We start from the raw sequence: 20,584 nt of genomic DNA on the forward strand, positions 1-20,584 counted from the left end.
GCTTCCATTTTCCTAAATCGCCCTTTATTTCATTTCTGCCTTTTGAAACCCTAATCATTCTTTAACGTCCAATCTACACATTAATTCCTCCTTTGGTTATTTCCCACTGACTGTGGTCCCTTGCTCCTTTGAGCTCCATAGCATTTTATGCATAATTTTCTTAGAGAGATTTCATTCCTACTTTGCAGTCACTGGAGGACATCTTGACCTCAGCAAACACACCAGTTTAATTTTTTATTCCCTGCAGCATCTAGAATAGCGTATTATACTTAATAAACATTTAGTAAATACACATTGAGTGGAATTTCATTGCCAAAAGCATCCTTAAATGTTGAGCAAAATTCTCCCTCCAATCTAAATTTGGTCTCTGAGTGTATTCTGACCCCAGGATGATTTGATACAAAAAAAAAAAAAAGGAAATACAAAACAGAAAGTAAAGGATGATATTGAGGGAATTTTTTTTATACGTAGCAAAAAGTCCAAAACAATTCTAAGAACTGAGAGCAAATGTCTACCAACAAGTTCAATAATCTGAGGCAGAGAAGAAAACCATCCATCCCTACAGCTGAAAAGGGCAAGAAGGGAATGTGGAAAGCAAAAATGGGGAGCTGCTCTTCCCTTGGGTACCATGATGCCAGCTCAGTGTGCACTGTGCTGATTTTGCTTTCCTGATACCTCACTGGCCCAGCCCCCTCTCCTCAATTTCTCAATGCTCGGATGCCCCAGGATGTGTCTCACCTCTTCCATTATTCTCTTTATATACCTCTGCCATAGGAGGGTGAATTTTGCCACCTGAGCAATTTCTAATCCACAGGATCTGGCTAAGGAAGGGCAGAGATAGGCACTAGTCAATGCCACTCAACCATCATAACATATTTCCAATTTCTGACAGTGACAGAAATTTGCAGACTATGAGTGACAGGTAGTGGTGAGTGACTAGAACCAGAACTTTGCAGGTAGGTGCCTCCTGGGACATGTGATGAGTTGCAAGACTTGTAAATAAAATCAAGTGCATGTTTGCTTGAGAGACCTAAGGAATCACCCTGAACCAATACCTCCCTTTGTGCTTTTCTTGATGGTGATCAGAAAACCCCACAGACAGCCTCAAACCTCATAAGACAAGTTACTGTTTGCTTACTCTCCTTCGGGGCCCTTTCAAAGACAGAAGAGAATCAAAAATGCAATAGCCCTTCATGCTCATTTGTTGTACCACTGCTAGTTTGAAGCCAATACACAGGGAATTCTGATGACTACGTATTCTTCCATTGTGGAAGGAGTAACTAGATCTCTGCTAAAAAGCCAGGCAAATCTTTGCCCTAGGATACATAGACACTGGTGTGTGTGTGCATACGTGGGAATGTGTGTATGTCTGAGGTGTGTGTGTGTGTGTGCCTGTGTGTGTGTGTATGTGTGCTTCTGTGTGTGTGTGTGTGTGTGTGTGTGTGTGTGTAGGTACATGATGTGTCTGAAGTTCTCTCCCTACCCAGTTCTAGTAAGTATCCAGGTTTAGAAAAGAGGAATCTAAGCTACAATCATGTGGCCAGTGAGCACCAAACATTTCTTATTACATACCCCATGCACCAATAAAACACATTTGACCATATTTACATATATTTGTTTTTTGTAAGTTTTATGTATATATATATACACTATAGGCTATCATATTAACTATATAATAAAGCAGAGATTAAAATTTTATGGACAATTAAAATAAGCATCACTATTTTTAAATTATTTTCTTTATTAATGCTCCCCAAAAGCCTTTCTGTCTTTCCTTAAAAATCCAATGGTAATATTTTTAGTAGCAGCAGAGATTGGATACATTTTACTGTTTGTGAACTTTTGGGTTGTCTTCATGGGCTAAAAGCTTAGTGGCAAATGCATTTTTAGTCTCAATGGCTTCACACTATCATTAAGTAGTATCTTGGGGCATAATTCATAATAACTGAGACCCATCACCTCATCTTAACTGAATATGAATCTGGGTTCATTTTCTAGGGCTGCCATAATAAAGTACCATAGACTGGGTGGCTTAAACAACAGACATTCATTTTCTCACAGTTCTCAAAGCTCGAAGTCCGAGATCAAGGTGCCAGTGGGTTGCTTCCTTCTCAGAGGAAGAGGGAGGGACAGTTCCAGGCCTCTCGCCTAGGCTGGGAGATGGCCACTTCTGCCTTGTCCTCACATGGCTTTCCTGTGCCCACATTTCCTTCTTATACAGATTGCAGTCACACTGAATCAGAGCCAGCCCTGATGGGCTCATTGTAATTTTTTTTTTTCTTTTCTAGGGCCACTTCCCACAGCATATGGAGGTTCCCAGGCTAGGGGTCTAATCGGAACTGTAGCCTCCAGCCTTCACCAGAGCCACAGCAATGCAGAATCCGAGCCACGTCTGCAACCTACACCACAGCTCACAGCAACGCTGGATCCTTAACCCACTGAGCAAGGCCAGGGATCGAACCCTCAACCTCATGGTTCCTAGTCGAATTTGTTAACCACTGCGCCATGACGGGAACTCTGGCTCATTGTAATTTAATGACCTTTGTAAAGAATCTATCTCCAAATAAGGTCATGTTCTTAGGTATTAGGGTTTAGGAGTTCAACATATGCATGGGGGAGGGTTGGGAGGATAGGAAGGACACAATTCAGCCTATAACAAAATCGATGTTTCAAATAGTTTTGCTCATAATTTTGAAGATTGGGGTCACCTTTGTGTCAGATGTAATCACCTCTGCCACTGACATTGCATCGTTACCTAGTATTACCTTTATTACATGGTTCATAACAGAAGTCCTTTTTTTTTTTTTGTCTTTTGTGTTTTTAGGGTCAACCCATGGCATATGGAGGTTCCCAGGCTAGGCATCCAATCAGAGCTACAGCTTCTGAACTACGCCACAGCCACAGCAATGTGGAATCCAAGCCGCATCTGTGACCTACACCACAGCTCACAGCAACACCAGATCCTTAACCCACTGAGAGAGGCCAGGGATCAAACCCACGTCCTCATGGATACTAGTCAGGTTTGTTAACCACCAAGCCTCAATGGGAACTCCCAGAAGTCTTTTTTTAGCTTAATTTTTTATTTTTAGACAATTTTAAAGCTTACCTTCATGTAAATTGGTACAACTACTCTAGAAAACAGTATGGAATTTCTTCAGAAAACTAAATATGGAACTACCATATGATCCAGCAATCCCACTCCTGGGCATATAGCCAAACAAAACTGTAATTCAAAAAGATAAATGCACCCCTATGTTTATAGCAGCACTATTCACAATAGCCAAGACATGGAAACAACTTAAATGCACATCAACAAATGAATGTTACAAGGAGATCCTGCTGAATAGCATTGAGAACTATGTCTAGATACTCATGTTGCAACAGAACAAAGGGTGGGGGAAAAAATGTAATCGTAATGTATACATGTAAGGATAACCTGACCCCCTTGCTGTACAGTGGGAAAATAAAAAAAAATGAATGGATTAAGAAGATATTGTACTTATATACAATGGACTGTTACTCAACCATAAAAAAGAATAAAATAATGCCACCTGCACAACGTGGATGCAAGTAGAAATTTTCATACTAAGTGAAATAAACCAGAAAGAGAAAGACAAATACCATATGATATCACTTATATGTGAAATATAAAATATGGCACAAATGAACCTATCTACAAAACAGAAACAGACTCACAGACATAGAGAACAGAATTGTGGTTGCTGAGGCGGAGCAGGGAGGGGGAAGGGAGTGTGATGGACAGGGAGTTTGCGGTTAATAAATGGAAACTATTGTATTTAGAATGGATAGACAACAAAATTCTAATGTATAGCACAGGGAAGTATATCCAATCTCCTGGGATAGACTATGATGGAAAATTATATTTAAAAAAAAAAGAATGTATAAAGGTTACTTTCCACTTATAGTTACATTAGCTATATTCTCCAGGTTGTACAGTACATCCTTGAGTCTTTCTTACATCCAATAGTCCGTACCTCCAACCCCTACCTCTACATCATCCCTTCCCCACCAGTAACCATTAGTTTGTTCTCTATAAACAGAAGACCGTTTATCACTTAACCAAGCTCACAGACATTGCAAAAGATGCAAGAAGAAAACTAGTGAATGTACCAGTGCTGGGTAGCCCCCACCCTTCCCTCAGGGTACTCTGACCAGTTGACATTCAGACCCAACGAAGGCAATACTAAGTTCTTTACTACCTAGAGTGAAACTCCAATTCATTCTCTTTTCTATAGGAAATAAGTACATGAATTCTAATATCTTTTTCTGGCATGCCAACGGATTGTCCTGTGAGTGTGATCATCCCTCTTGAGAGACCTCTGATCTAAACCACACTTTGAAAAAACTACCCACACATTTTCAAATTCCAATGGGGAAAGTTATTTGTAAGAAGGGCCTTTGGCTATGAAGTAGGCTGTGAAATCATGTTAGAGCCAAACCAAATGAAAAGGGCTCACAGAGTTGATGATTCTCACTTTCTCTTTTCATCATCTGGTATACACAGGTATTTAATTGTTCCCTGAGGTTTGAGGCAATGGACTACAAATAAAATAGGCTCCAGCAGCACTTCATTAGCCCTGTGGGTGATGCTGTCCCATCCACATAGTTAGGAGCCTTTGTTGAAAATGTCATTCAGAAGATATCAACACTGCCTGAGTCATCATTTGATTGAATTTATAGAATAACGGAACAGGGACTGTGTTCGTCACAAAAGGCACAAGGCGATAAGGACAACAGGGGTGGGAGTGAAGGATGCCAAATATTCTGTCCAATTCAATCAGGCAAACAGACAGATTTATACAGTGCTGCAGGCATTGACCTCAGCAGACAGAACAGTCAAGTTACCTTTTTTTTCCCAAAGAACTGCATGGCTAAAATCTCCTGTTGTTTACGGTGAATTTGGCCATGTGGATTCTAGCTCAGGGGGCTTAAATGGGCCATCAAAAGAGCAACAATGCAGGGGCCAGCGGTCCACTTAGAGGAAATCCAGGGCCTGGCAAAGGGAAAGGAGCCCTCTCTGGGAGAGCAGGAAGAAACGCCATGTCCAGGTGCCCCTACATGTCTCAGAGCTGGCCCTGCACGCCGCCCAAATGCAAAAACAGTTGGAAAAGACAATTACATGGAGAAGACCATGTTTGACATTTTTCGTCCTCAAGATGCATTTCAAACCAGCACAAAGTAATTACTTTCTCCATATCTGGGTAGAAAGGAAATAGCATGGGTGGGCATTAACTGTATCTAATCACGGGCGCAGCAAAAGTAAAGCAAGGCTAGAGCCTTGGGTCTCTGTGACCAAGTGATCCTTGTGTCATAGGCTGCCCCATCTCACTGACCTGCCTCCCAGGCATACCACGTTGCTGTGTGTCTATGACTTTTATTGGTAGTTTCTGGATAAGCTCATGTCCCTGCTCTACACGACTAATTCACCCAAGCCACTTTGATCAGGGCCTCTCTTTGTTGCACATTTTTCTGCAATTACACATATTATCTTATTACATCCCAATTTTCTTTAAAAATGTCAGCCTCCCTTACTAGATTATAAATGCATTAAGATCAGGGACCATGCCTAATCTTTGTATTTCCGGTGCAAACACAGATCTTGACACTTACAAGGTACTCTATAAGTGTTTGGGGATGCAATGAATAACCAGGTCTGTTGTTGAAAAGGCTTCAATGTCCGTAATGTTGTTATACACATGTCTCCTGGACCCCTCACAATAAACCTGTAAATTCGTTCTCAATACTCTCACTCTAAAGATGGGAAAAGTGCTCAGAGGAAGGAGGTGGCTTGCCCAGCGTTTCAGAGGTTTTAGCAACAGAAGCAGGACTTCCACTCAAAATTTCTGATGCTAAAATTAGTCAGTGCTTTTTTAACCACTCTTCAGAAATCCATGCACTCCACAGGATTAAAGAAGGAGGCATCCATGCCCAATGGTTTGAGAAACACGAGTAAAGGCTGGTTCTACAAATGACAAGATCAGAACTTGTGAGGTCCTTTCTTATAGCCAGGTATTCTGTGCAATGAATAAACGATTGAATGAACAAACTGCCAGACTTTATAACCAACCAACGATATAGTTTAGCATGGCCTCAAGTATGGCCTAAAATGTCCACATCAGGCCTGAATGGCTTTAGAACTAATTCTGGGAGAAATTACATATGGGGTAAATTAGTTCTAATTAAAATGGAGACTTTTACCCTGCAAAACAGGCATTGTATTAGTTCAGCTTGATGGTTGCCACCTTTTCCTTGAATTTCCTCAAGAAACTGTAAGAAGGATAGGTATGAGGCCTATTTGCCCAATAAGCACTCCTATGTAGTTCTCTGCTGATTAAAGGCAGATTTTCTGGAACTGGATTTTGAGAGAGTCCAAGGAGAGAGGCTTTGGAGACAGACCTGGGATGGAATCCTAGTGTTTCCCTCACTGCTTCCATGATGCTGGGCAAATTCCTTAACCTTGTTATGCCTCATCCATGAAACTGGGTTGATGCCAATGTCTATCTTGTAGGGGTTTTGTTTGAGAATTAAAGTGAAACTTAGGTAGCAAATCAACCACTGTTTCTTAACATAGAGTCCTGTGCCCCTGAAGGCCTTCAGGTTTTCCTAAAATCCAAAAAATCTATAAGTAATTTTTTTTTTTTTTGGTCTTTTTGCTATTTCTTTGGGCCGCTCCCATGGCATATGGAGGTTCCCAGGCTAGGGGTTGAATCGGAGCTGTAGCCACCGGCCTACGCCAGAGCCACAGCAACGCGGGATCCGAGCCGCATCTGCAACCTACACCACAGCTCACGGCAACGCCGGATCGTTAACCCACTGAGCAAGGGCAGGGACCGAACCCGCAACCTCATGGTTCCTAGTCGGATTCGTTAACCACTGCGCCACGACGGGAACTCCTTTCATTTTGATTATAATCTAAATATGAACAGTAATGCAAACATAGCTCAGATCTTCTGGATGAATATTAAGTTCCAAGGGTTGCCTGTGTATTTCTTTCTAAAATCAGGCCAAGCCAAGGACAAATGATGTTACCATACATTACGCAAGACTTTTTGGAGCAATTTGAACGGAGACAAGTCATGGGAGAATTGAGTTATTTTGTGGCATGTGGCTGCTGAAAAGCTAAACATCCAAGTACCTGTGCTGTTGCAGTCCAGTACCGTATTTACATTGCCAATAATTAAGCAGTCAGCATTCTTTTGTTAAAGGATACTTTCTGTTTTTCAGTGTGGGGAGTGTGCATTTTTAACCAACGCATTCATATTTAATGTGACTTTATTGTTAAAACAGCAAAAGAATGATAATGAAAATGACTCCTAACTGGCAGTCATTAAAATAAAAGAGAAAATAGTCATGAGTAAATCATAATTGTGCTGGCAGAGGGGATGTGTGGATGACGGAGTAGGAGGATGTGGAGATCATCTCCCCCTACAAACACATCAAAAAATACATCTACTGTGGAACAATTCTCATGGAAAACTAAGTGGAAACAGGCAGGAGAACTAGACAACCAAACCTGCAAGAAAAATCTCCACATAACCAGAGAGGACAGAAAAAAATGTAGTTGGGTCAGGATCTGCACCCTTGGGAGTAAGGAGTAAGGAGGAGAAGGTCCCCAAGGACAGCTTCACCTGGGGAGTGAGCAGGTGGAGCCACAAGGCTTGGCATCCCAGTCCTACGCCAGGCACAGAGGAGAGAGCCACCCTGCCTGCTGGGAAATCTGCTGAGACAGACAAAAGGGCTTGGAGAAGCCTGGACTCTACTCGCAAGGAGTACATACATGCTGGCTTGCTAACAATCAGGGCAAAGAGTCTTGGAGTGGCAGTTGCTGCCTCACCACACTTCTCAATCCAAAGATGTGAACACCCAGCCCTGCTCATTCCACATCACAGCAAGATCTGGACAGAGACTTGGTATAGTGCTACAGAGACAGATCAAGTTCTGTCACACTCCACACACACACTGTCACACTCCAAGAGTGTGATCTGGGTATAGCTGCAGAGGCCATTGTCAGTTTACACGCAGGGGAAGCATCACAGGAACAAACAAGGAGTAAGTACTGAATCTTGGGCAGACAGGTCCTGGGAGAGGATACTATCTAGCTAAGCAAACATACCAGGGTGCCCAGGGTGTGACCAGGTGGAACCACAGAGGCCATTGTCATTGCCCACCATGGGCAGCACCACGAGAGTGCACAGTAGCTAAGCACAGGATCTAGGCAGACAGGCCCTAGAGAGGACTCATCTAGCTACCCAGAGACAGCCAAGAGAGCCTAGGGTGTGGTCAAGTGAGGTAGCAATGGCCACCGTCAGTGCACTCAGGAGGACATAGTGGTTAGTCTCCAAGCAAAAGTACTCCAATTCTGCTCACCCCACACCACAGCAAGGTCTGGGGCAGAGAGGTCCCAGGAGAAGAGTACCATAGAGGCAGCCCATATCTCAGGCAACAGAGAAGCCAACTCAATTCCTGTGGTCACAATGCCCCAAACTCCAGCCCCAACCTACTCCACACCACAGCTTCACACTAGATCCGGGACAAACACAACAGGGAAAAGGACACAACCTTGGGCTGCTTCTGAGTGGAAACACAAATGGCTACACAGACAATGCATAGATCCTCTGTAACCACACAAGCCTCACTTGCTTCAGTTGTCACCTCCTTTGGAGCAGGGCACACACTCAAGGGCAATGGAGCCTGATTTAACCCAGCCCTCAAGGCTTCTATTCCATCAACCGGGAAGCAGGCTTCACTCCTAAAAGAGTGGTTACAGCAACTGAGCAGGGGGGGAAGTCCTGGACAGACTGTAGATACTACAACACAAGCCACATCCCCATCAAAGGGTGAATGTCCAGCACACCCTTAGGAAAGACATGGTTGGTGTCCATACTGAAACCAGCCCTCATACCAAAAGCATTGGACACACACAGTTTACATAGGCATGCTGCCACATAAAAATACCCCTTCAAGACCACAGTAGATAACTGTCCTAAATTCATAGAGCCAGAAAAATTGAAGTAAAATAAAAAAAGTAGAAGAACTACTCCCAATTAAAAGAAAATGAAAAATCTCCTGAAAGAACAAAAAATGAAACAGACCTCACCGGTCTACTCAACTTCAAATTGGAAAAGGAGGTAAAATAAAAATACTAACTGTATTAAGAAAAATTATCAATAGAAATTCAGGTCACTGTAACAATGAACCAGAAATTATAAAGATAAACCACGGAAAAATAGACTATTGAATTGCCAAGATAAAAATCAGTCCAGAGACAATTGATTTTTATCTTGGCAATTCAATTGTCTATTTTTCCTGGTAAAAGAAGACTAAATGATACAGAAAAACAAATAAAACCTTACAAAATCCATAGGGTGCAGCAAAAGCAGTTTTAAGAGGGGTGTTCATATTTATACAGGCCTTCCTCAAGAAACAGGGAAAATCTCAAATAAACAACCTATGGAGTTCCTGTTGTGGCGCAGTGGTTAATGAATCAGACTAGGAACCATGAGGTTGAGGGTTCAGTCCCTGCCCTTGCTTAGTGGGTTAAGGATCTGGCATTGCCACAAGCTGTGGTGTAGGTTGCAGACGTGGCTCAGATCCTGCATTGCTGTGGCTCTGGTATAGGCTGGTGGCTACAGCTCTGATTGGACCCCTAGCCTGGGAGCCTCCATATGCCGTTGGAGTGGCCCAAGAAATAGCAAAAATACAAAAAAAAAAAAAAAAAACCCTAAACTACCACCTAAAATAACTAGGAAATGAAGAACAAACAAAACCCAAAGTCAGAAGAATGAAGGAAATAAGAAAGATCAGAGAAGAAATAAATAAAACAGAGGTAAAAGAGAATAGAAAAGATCAATAAAACCAAAAGCTATTTTTTAAAAAGATAAACAAAATCAACAATCCTTTAGAGGCTCACTAAGAAGAAAAGAGAAAGGACCTAATAAACAAAATAAGAAATAAAAGAGGAGAAATAATAATATCACAGAACTACAAAAAAAAATCATAATAGGATACTATGAACAGTTATATCCCAAAAAATAGGACAACCTAGGAAAAATGAACACATTTATAGGACCATATGGCCTGCCTAAACTGAGTCCAGAAAAACATAATTTGAACAGACCAATCACTAAGTGAAATAGTGTTATTAAAAACAAACAAACAAAAAAAAAAAAAACCACCCAAAACTACTTGCAAACAAAAGTCCAGGACCAGACAGCTTCACTAGGGAATTCTACCAAACATACAAAGAAGAACTCACACCTATCCTTCTCAATCTATTCCAAAAAATTTAAGAGAAAGGAACACTCCCAAATTCATTCTATGAAGCCACCGTCATCCTGATACCCAAACTAGACAAAGGCACAAGAAGGAAGGAAGGAAGGAAGGAAGGAAGGAAGGAAGGAAGGAAGGAAGGAAGGAAGGAAGGAAGGAAGGAAAGAAAGAAAGAAAGAAAGAAAGAAAGAAAGAAAGAAAGAAAGAAAGAAAGAAAGAAAGGAAGGAAGGAAGGAAGGAAGGAAGGAAGGAGGAGGAAGGAGGAGGAAGGAAGGAAGGAGACAGAAAAAAGAAATGGGGAGGGGGAAGAAGGAAGGAAGGAAGAAGAGAGGGAGGGATGGAAAGAGAAAGAAAGAAATTACAGGCCAATATCTTTGATGAATACAGAAGCAAAAATTCTCCACAAAATATTAGCAAACCAAATTCAACGATACAAAAAAAGCATACGCCATGATCAAGTTGGATTCAATTCAGGGTCACAAGGATGGTTCTACATACACAAATCAATCAATGTGATACATCACATCAACAAAAGACAAAAACCTCATGATGATCTAGGATAGATGCTGAAAAAGCATTTGATAAATTCAACATCCATTCATGATAAGAACTCTCACCAAAGTGGGTGCTGAAGCAACATATCTCAACATGATACAGGCATTTATGACAAACTCACAGCCAACATGATACTCAATGGGTGAAAAGCTGAAAGCCTTCGCATTAATTCAGGAAAAAGACAAGGATGCCCACTCTCATGGGCATTGGAAGTTCTAGTTACAGCAATCAGACAAGAAAAAGAAATAAAAGATATCCAAATTGGAAGAGAAGAATTAAAATTATCATTATATGCAGATGACATGATGCTATACATAGAAAACCCTAAAGGCTTCACACAAAAACTAGTAGAACTGGAGTTCCCATCGTAGCTCAGTGATTAACGAATCCAACTAGGAACCATGAGGTTGCAGGTTCAATCCCTGGGCTTGCTCAGTGGGTTAAGGATCCAGCGTTGCCATGAACTGTGGTGTAGGTCACAGACGCGGCTCAGATCCCATATTGTTGTGGCTGTGGCATAGGCCAGCAGCTGTAGCTCCAATTCAACCCCTAGCCTGGGAACCTCCATATGCCACGGGAGCAACCCAAGAATGGCAAAAAGACAAAAACAAACAAACAAACAAACAAAAAAAAAAACCCTACTAGAACTGATAAATGAATTCAGCAAGGTAGCAGGATACAAGATTAAATACAGAAATTTGTTGCATTGACTCATACACTGAGAACTATAAAACATTGATAAAGGAAATTGAAAATGATCCAAAGAAATGGAAAGATGACCCATGCTCTTGGATTAGAAGAATTAATATTGATAAAATAGACCTACTGCCCAAAGAAAACTACAGGATTAATGTGATCCCTATCAAATTATTCATGACATGTTTCACAGAGCTGGAACAAACCTAAAATTTATATGGAACTATAGCAGACCCATAATTGCCAAAGCAGTCCTGAGGAAAAATAACAAAGCTGGAGGCATAACTCTCCCAAATTTCAGACAATACTACAAAGCTACAGTAATCAAAACCACACGGTACTGACACAAAAACAGATCAGTGAAACAGTATAGAAAGCCCAGAAACAAACCCAGGCACCTACAGTCAATTAATCTACAACAAAGCAGACAAAAATATACAATGGAGAAAAGACAGTCCCTTCAGAAAGTGATGTTGGGAAAGCTAGACAGCTACATGTAAATCAGTGAAATTACAACATTCCTTCATATCATACACAGATACAAACTCAAAATGGCTTAAAGAGTTAAATATGACATTATACATAAAACTCCTAGAAGAGAACATAGGCAAAACATTCTCTCAAGTAAATCATAGCAATATTTCTTAGATTAGTCTCCCAAGGCAAAAGAAATAAAAGCAAAAAAATAATGAGACCTAATCAAACCTAAAATCTTTTGCACAGCAAAAAAAACCCATAAAACAAAAAGAAAACTTATGGAATAGGATAAAATATTTGCAAATGATTCTACTAACAAGGGGTTAATACCCAAAATGTACAAACTGTTCATACAACTCAGTAACAATAAAATCAAACAACCTAGGTGGACAAAAGAGCTCAATTTGGAGGGAGTTAGAATTAAAAAAATAAACAATGTCATCAAAACAATGAGAAGACCTAAGCAGACATTTTTCCAAAGAAAACATAGAGATGGCCAACAGGCACATGAAAAAAATGCTCAATATTGCTAATTTTTACAGAAATGTAAATGAAAACAACAATGAGGTATCACCTCACATTGGTCTGAATGGCTATTATCCAAAAGTCTACAAATAATGTTGGAGAGGGTGTGGAGAAAAGGGAACTTTCCTGCACTGTTGGTGGAATGGAAATCAGAGCAGCCACTATGGAAAACAGTATGAAATTTCCTTAAAATACTAAAAATAGAGATACCATATGATCCAGCAATTCCAATCCTGTGTATATATCCAGAAAAAGTAAAATCCCTAATTCAAAAAGATCCATGCACCCCAGTGCTCACAGCAGCACTATTTACAATAGCCAGAACATGAAAACAACCCAAGGGCCCATGAATAGACAATTGGCTTAAGATATGATTTGTATGCACAATGGACTATTACTCAGCCATAAAATGTAATGAAATATTTACAGCGACATTGATGGACCCTTGAATATTACACTTAGTGAAGTGAGTCAGACCAAGACAAATACTATATGACATTACTTATATTTGGAATCTAAAAATAATACAGGCATTCTCGTGTGGCATAGTGGGTTAAGGATCTGGCATTGTCACTGCAGCACCTTGCGTCACTCCTGTGGCGTGAGTTCAATCCCTGGCCTGGCATGACCCCAAAAAATAAATACAAAAATAAAATAAAATAAAAATAATACAAATTAATCTATGTACAAAACAGAAACAGACTCAGAGATAAACTAATTTACCAAAGGGGAGAGGGAAGGAGGGAAGGACAAAATAGGAGAATGGGATTAATAAATACAAACTATTATGCATAAAATAGATAAGAAACAAGAATTTACTGTATAGCACAGGGAGTTATATTTGATGTAATAACCTACAATGGAATATAATCTGGAAAAACACATAATTATACCAACACAACTTTTGATTAATATACCCAAGACTGGCAATTTAAATTTAACAAATATCTTCTCTTTAATGTCATTAATTTGAAATATTTGATTGTAGTTTTGTTTCTATTTAAATTGTAATCTTTTTGTTTTCATGACTTCTAGAAAAGTATATATGTATAGTTTTACATATTTAATAAACTTTATAAGAAAGAGTGATATGAGATAATGCTGTTAAGTCTATAAGATTTTATTTCCCTTCAAAGAGATCTGTTTGAGCACAAGATTACTCAGATAAGACATTGAATCAGACAGATCTTCTAGGTCTTAAGTTTTTTGATAAGAAACTAATGATTCCAGGGTGTAGGTGGGAAGGAGAGGAACCATGAGGTGACCTCAGATCATTAGAAGACTTTTCACTGTAATTATTGTACAATTTTCTCTTTGATTTTCCATAAAGATTAAGAAAAGTCAGCAGAGATACACTAGATGATCAAGAATGGAATGCCATTATACAAATTCAAAACTATAACGGGAAGCATCACACTTGGCATATTATCTCATCACTCAGAAATCAGTAAGTAGGGAAAGAGGCAGAAGTTACAGAGTAGTCAAATAAAGACTATCTTACCTGTGGAGGATTCATCACAAAACTGCTCATAATATCTGTGAATGACAAAGTCTATACATCTAAGTATATTAACCCAATGGCTTTGTTGCAGGAAACTGGCTGAAAAGTGTCTCTAAATCATGGTATCAGCTTCTGTTTTCTCCAAGCCAAAACAATGACAAAGGGGTGGTAAAGAGGTTTTTTTGTTTTTTAATGCATAGTATTTACTCTAAGGTCAGCATCCCCTTTGCCTCCATCAGCATCTCATCCTCTTTTCATTTAAATTCCATTTTGGTGATCATATCACTCCAAACAGAATGTACAGAAGTGACAGTAATAATGTGGCAGGGTCTTCACTTCTGTAACCTGTATGCTAAGTTAAAATCTGGTTCATTCAAGTAAAAATACGTTTCCAAATTGTAGAGTCAGACCCAGAATGTCATAGGTGAAGGGTTGGCTGCCGTGGACTAGCCCCAGAGTGGCCTGCTGGTGGTGCTATATCACACACACTTTATTTTTCCTTTTAGTTAAAGCATGAATGGACCTTTTCAAATAAGTGAAGTATTATGGACCAGAGGAGAGCATCTAACCCCAAAAAGCAAATACATAGGATGTCTGCAGATATTTTGTGGGCAAACTTGGCCCTGTAACCATCATAGTGACTCATGACAGCAATCTGGTTCTCTTTCTCAAATATTTGAAATCAAGTTGACATTGAGAGTCAGCTGCGTTAGATGTAACTAGAAGTATAAAAACACAGGAAGGCAAGAACGATAGCTTTATTTTTTGAGCAGTTATTAGGACCCGCCATGTCCCGTAACTGGTTACACCTATTATCTCATTTAATCCTCCAGCAAGTCTATGAGATCGATACAATTTGTATCCTCACTTTACAGACAAGAAAATTGAGGCCCAGAGAGGTTAGGTAAAGTGCCCAAGGTCATACAGAGAATCAACCAGAATCCTAACTCAAGCAGCCATAGTCCAGGACTTCAGCTAAGCCACTCTGCTATAAACAGAGACAGAAAGAATCACTGAGTCATGCGTGTACTGAGGACTAGCAGAAGAAACCATGAGCTCCTGCAGCTGGGCAAGCAATGAGTCAGCCTGGTCAATCTTTCCAGATCCTGAGTCACACTCCATGCTCCCAGATCACATCCCAATTCCTGGATGCTTTGCTGTGCCATGGTAGTTGGTCACATGTATCCTGGTTGCTCAAATTTTCCTGGGTTCCCATGAAGCCTGAGTTCTTATTCCCACAGATATTCTTGTAATAAGCCTTCTCCTTTGCCTTGGATGAGCTGGAGGAATCTCTCTTGCTTCTTGAAAGCCTAACACTGAAGCAAACCTGCCACTATTATCTAGCAGTAGGTCTCAGACTTTAGGGTACATCAGAATCACCTGCAGGGCTTGTTAAGCAGGGTTGCTGAGCTCCACCCCCTGATTCGCTAGGCCTGGGTTAGGGCCCAGAAGTGTGCATGTCTAACAAGTTCCCTAGTGATGCTGATGCTGCAGATCCAAGAACCACACTTTGAGAACCACTGAGCTAGAGCTTTTGTTCCCCAAAATGTGGAGAGCAGTGGCAGCAGCCCCACCTGGAAACTTGTTAGAAATGAGACTCTCAGCACCCACACAGGCTTGCTGAATCAGAGTCTGCATTTTAACGAGGCCCCCAGGTGTTTTCTGTGCGTGTGAGAAGTTGGAGAAGCACTGCTAGAGCAGAGGTTCTCCATGGGATGCACATCAGAAATATCAGGAAGCTTAAAAAAAAAAAAAAAAAAGCACTGACTTCTGGTCCACACACCCAGAGATACTGATATTGGTGACTGGCCTCCTCCCCCAGAATTGCTAATTTAGCAGCTTGGGCTGTGGCTGTGATGTCGGGATGTTTTAAGTCTCCCCCTGTGATTCTCGAGCAGAGCCAGCGTCAAAACGTTCTGACTTTTGTTGATCGTTGGCGTTTTCTCTTGTCTCTTGCTCGTTTACAAGGTATGTACTTCTAGAAAGAAAAAGAGTAGTCACCATAATATTTATTAAACTGACAGAGAGAAGAAAAAATGGAAATAAATTTATGCCTAAAGTTTACATTTTGGCCAAGTATGACTTCAAGTTGTAAAGATCGAAGAATAAAGGGAGACAGACAAAATAAAAATCATGTTTAAACCCAGCTAATATCACTGCAGCACCAGTCTGCTGACCCAGCAGAGGAGTCAGACAGAAAAATACAGTCTTCCCAAATGAGTGTTTGTTCTCAGAATGAAGTGCTTCACTGCTGCCCTCTTTCCCTCTAAAGCACTTTTTCTCCACTACTTTTTGTTCTTTTTTGGCTGGGCCAGTGGTATGCAGAAGTTCCTGAGCCAGGGATCGAACCAATGGCCACAGCCCCTACACTGATGACACTGAACTACCACTGAACAAAACCTTAACCGACTGTGCCACCAAGGAACTCCCCTCCTCTACCTTTTTATGTTTATGTGTTTAGTTTGTTTTTTTAATAAGATGTGTGCCTTTAGACAAGTTATTCCAATTCACTGTACCTCAAGTTTCTCACCTGAAAATGGAGACATTCCCTAGCTCCACTATTCCCTAGTGAGGAGAAGGAGTAGGATTCTATACAACATGCCCAGGGAGTACCTGGCCATAAAGTGAAAGCACCATGAATGGTCGACCTGGGAGAACTTCTCAATTAAGAATTTTAGGCAGGAGTTCCCATTGGTTAACAAACCCAACTAGTACCCATGAGGATGCAAGTTCAGTCCCTAGCCTCGCAGTGGGTTAAGGATCCTGCATTGCCATGAGCTGAGGTGTAGGTCACAGTCAAGGCTTGGATCCCATGTCGCTCTGGCTGTGGCATAGGCCGGCAGCTGTATCTCTGATTCAACCCCTAGCCTGGGAACCTCCATATGTCATAGGTGTGGCCCTAAAAAGATCAAAAAAAAAAAAAAATCCCAAAACTTTAGGCAGCTAACTATCTATAGCCCTGTAGTACCCTCCTAAGCACCTGCTAATTTCACTTTAACAGAGTATATCTGACTTTTTTTTTTTTTTTTTTGTATTTTTAGGGCTGCACCTTCAGCACATGGAGGTTCCCAGGCTAGGGGTCCAAACAGAGCTGTAGCCACAGGCCTACGCCAGAGCCACAGCAACATGAGATCGGAACCACATCTGCAACCTACACCACAGCTCACAGCAATGCTGGATCCTTAACCCACTGAGTGAGGCCAGGGATCAAACCTGTGTCCTCATGTCCTCATGGATGCTAGTTGGAACCTTAACTGAGCCACGATGGGAACTCCTGTCTGACATTCTACAGGAAGTCACAGATATTTCAGCCAGCAAGATTGGAGGAAAGGCAGGATCTGGACCAAGCCGGCCGGTCAGCAAGTGCTCAAAAGCCAAGCACTGAAACCGTGAATCAGAAAATCATGCAGTTTGGATGGCCTGTAGGATGGGCAGCAGCAAACAGCTCTCTAAATCTTGCTATAGTCAAGAGTTAGTGATGTAAGCCTAATCAGAAAGGGTGGGAGGTGCTATGTCAAGAACTATTTTCACCATCAAGAAAGTGGAGTGGGTTGTGAAAAGGCAAATACTTCTACAAACTCTCTTGAGAGAAAACTTTGATGTGGGAAATATGGAAGGGATGGGGTTGGAGTGAACAGTGAAACATGCCTCCTTCAAGCTTTTTCCTTCTAACTTCTCCCTTACCCTCCTTCTTCTGAGTTCTGAGATGTGTAGTATTTAAGAAGGCCTCACTGGTATTAGATGTTTCATAATGCCTCAAAGGCAATTCCAACTTGGAGTCAATATATTCGTATACGGATGAGATACTGCAGTAAACTAATTAGCTGTCTGCAACTAGTTAATTAAGAGATACTGCAGTACCTTGGCCTCAGGCATTAGTCTAGCTGACAGGCTGGAAAGTGGCAAACAAGAGGATTGACAGGACACAAGGGGATAATGTGTCACTCACTTAGGAATTTGTTTTTCCAAAGAATAGATGATATAGCCTAGAGGAGGTCATCTGGGTGGGATCTTCATGAGGCTCCATTATTATCAGGAAAGTAGGGACTGCCAGCTTTTGGAAAATGCAGCAGTAAACAGAGTTCTTCCTAAATTTCATTCTGTTTTCCTTCTTTCAATCACCCTAAGATATAGTTTACTAAAGTCAAAGAGGGCATTAAGACTTAGAGACCCTTGGGTGTGCCACCTGGCAAAGTCATAATAAGCAGAGGCCCTGTGCAGATTTTTTAAGATGCCCATTTCTCTGGCTAAGTAGAGCCTATTATCAAATCAAACTTGGATCCACTTGCAAACCAGGCAACAAAGCTGATCTACTGGCATTGGATTGTGAGGAAGGAAAATACAGTGTTTATTGCAGGGCCCAGTAATGATTACAGGCAGCTAATGTTCAAAATATATGAGCTCCCCATTTACCTTTGAGAGGAGTTTTTAAAGGTAACATTCGGGATGAGGGTTATAGAGGACATGCTTTCTTCTGATTGGTTGGTGATGAGGTAACAAAGTGATGTTTCAGGAATCTTAATCATTAACCTGGTTCCAACCAGTCTAGAGTCTACTCAATCGTGGTCAGCATGTAGTCACCATCCTCCACCAGGATGGGGGTCTCAGTTTCTGCAGGACAACTCAAAGGTACTGTTCAGTTGCAAGCTCTTGCCCTTGCTCTAACTCCAGCTTGGTGAGTGGGATCTGGCCTTTATTCCAGCCACACTCACCCTTTGGGAATGCTCCTGCAGCCTGCACACTGTAGGCAGAGACCTCATCTTTCAACCCCCAGCCCAGATCAAAGGAAGACTAGACTTTGGAGGGGGAGCCTCATGGAGAAGGGACCAGATTATCTTTCCCCACCCTCAAAGGGAAGGAACCATCCCAAAGTCAAAGCCTTGTCTGCTACTCACCCACAATGCAAGTCCCTTGGTGCCTTGAGTGTTAGCAAAAGCCTCCTCACATCCAGAAATTCCCCAAGAAATATTTGCTATTTTCCAAGCAAAGAATCACAGTGAGAAGTAGGAAATATTACCAGAATTTGGGAAGGCCTTACAGATGCCCATCTGGAGACTAGGATGTGTGACCCCTCCCCCATGGGTGCACATATTTTCCCACTCCCTGCTCCCCCCATTATAGTTTTCAAATTCCTATCTAAAGAGGTAATTGTGAAATAACATATAAATGTGAAAAGGATCAAAGCAGAAAAAAAAAATGTTTGTAAATCACAGGTAGCCCTTTCTGTCAAAACTGTGGAAGTTCTGAAAGGCATCTCTCTCTGTCCCAAGCAGTCTCTGCTATTCAATTCCATGCTTTCTTATTGGGTACTCCACTGACTGCTTGCATAAGAATCACTCGGGGCACACGTCAGAAGTACATCCCAGGCCTACTCAATCAGACTTACTGGGAGCAGAGCTAGAAATTTACATTTTTTAACAAGGTCCCCAGGTGACTTTTATGTATTTTAAAGTTTGTAAATGACTAATCTACCAGGACAGGTAGCTTTTATCATGAATATTTATTCATCTAATTTATCTGCCTATGACTTCTTTCACATTTAGAAAGTGGAACATGAGTCCCAAGTGTCATTTACACTGATATCCATTAGCCTATACTTGGCATAATATAGTCCTACTTGGCTATAAGCACAGAACAGCAATCTAACTTCCAATGGCCATAAATAATCAATCACAAGCTTTGACTAAGCAGTTCCCAATGAACTTACATGGCCTTAAGCATCCAGTTCTGACACCATCCTAAAAACCAGTCCTATCTCAAGTAGATGCCTTATTATCTCATCTATAGACCCAGCCATTCTGTTTAACTCTTGAGACAGTGCTGAGAAGGAGCTCTTTGTTGGAAAGGTGAGTGAAGAGACAGATGGAGCTGAAGGGGAACAGATGGGTAGGTCAAAATGTCACGTTGAACAAGGAAGTCCACTTTCCTGGCCATATTCAGAACCTCCTTTTTAGTGCCCCAGAGGGGAATGTATGAAGTTAGGGGGTCTGAAGGGCAGTGGGTCAGACCAAGAGGATAATGTACAGTGATGTAACCAGGGTGTATTAGCTTCTTTCTGATGTAGCAAATTCCCACAAATTGATTTTCTCCATATCTTCCTTTCAAGATTACTTTTTAAAAAAAGATAAATGAAAGGAAGTCAACGGTGCACAACCGGAAGAAAACGAACAACAGTGTCATTGTTTTCCGAATTTAATTTCATACATATGTTATTTGCCAATGACATCTCCTCAGATACATTGCCTCTTATTCATCTATAAAAAAATTCCACAAAAGCTTTACATGTATTTTAGCACCTATTATAAAGAATTTTGCAGTGCCGTGAACCCACTAAGCATTAAAATGTAAATTTGAGGGGAAGAGACGGTAGAAAATTGCTTCAGGGGAAAAACAAGAGACCATTTTGAAGTTTAATGTTGAAGGAATTGCTGAGGAATAGATAAAAATCCTACTAGGAACACTGGCTGGAGTACACTGGTGTATAGAAGAAATTGGATTCTTGTTTTACCAGCTTCAGTTCTGCCCGTGGAAGATTTTTGT

The sequence above is a fragment of the Sus scrofa genome, chromosome 7 (genome assembly GCF_000003025.6).
Source record: "Sus scrofa isolate TJ Tabasco breed Duroc chromosome 7, Sscrofa11.1, whole genome shotgun sequence".
Taxonomy (NCBI): domain Eukaryota; kingdom Metazoa; phylum Chordata; class Mammalia; order Artiodactyla; family Suidae; genus Sus; species Sus scrofa.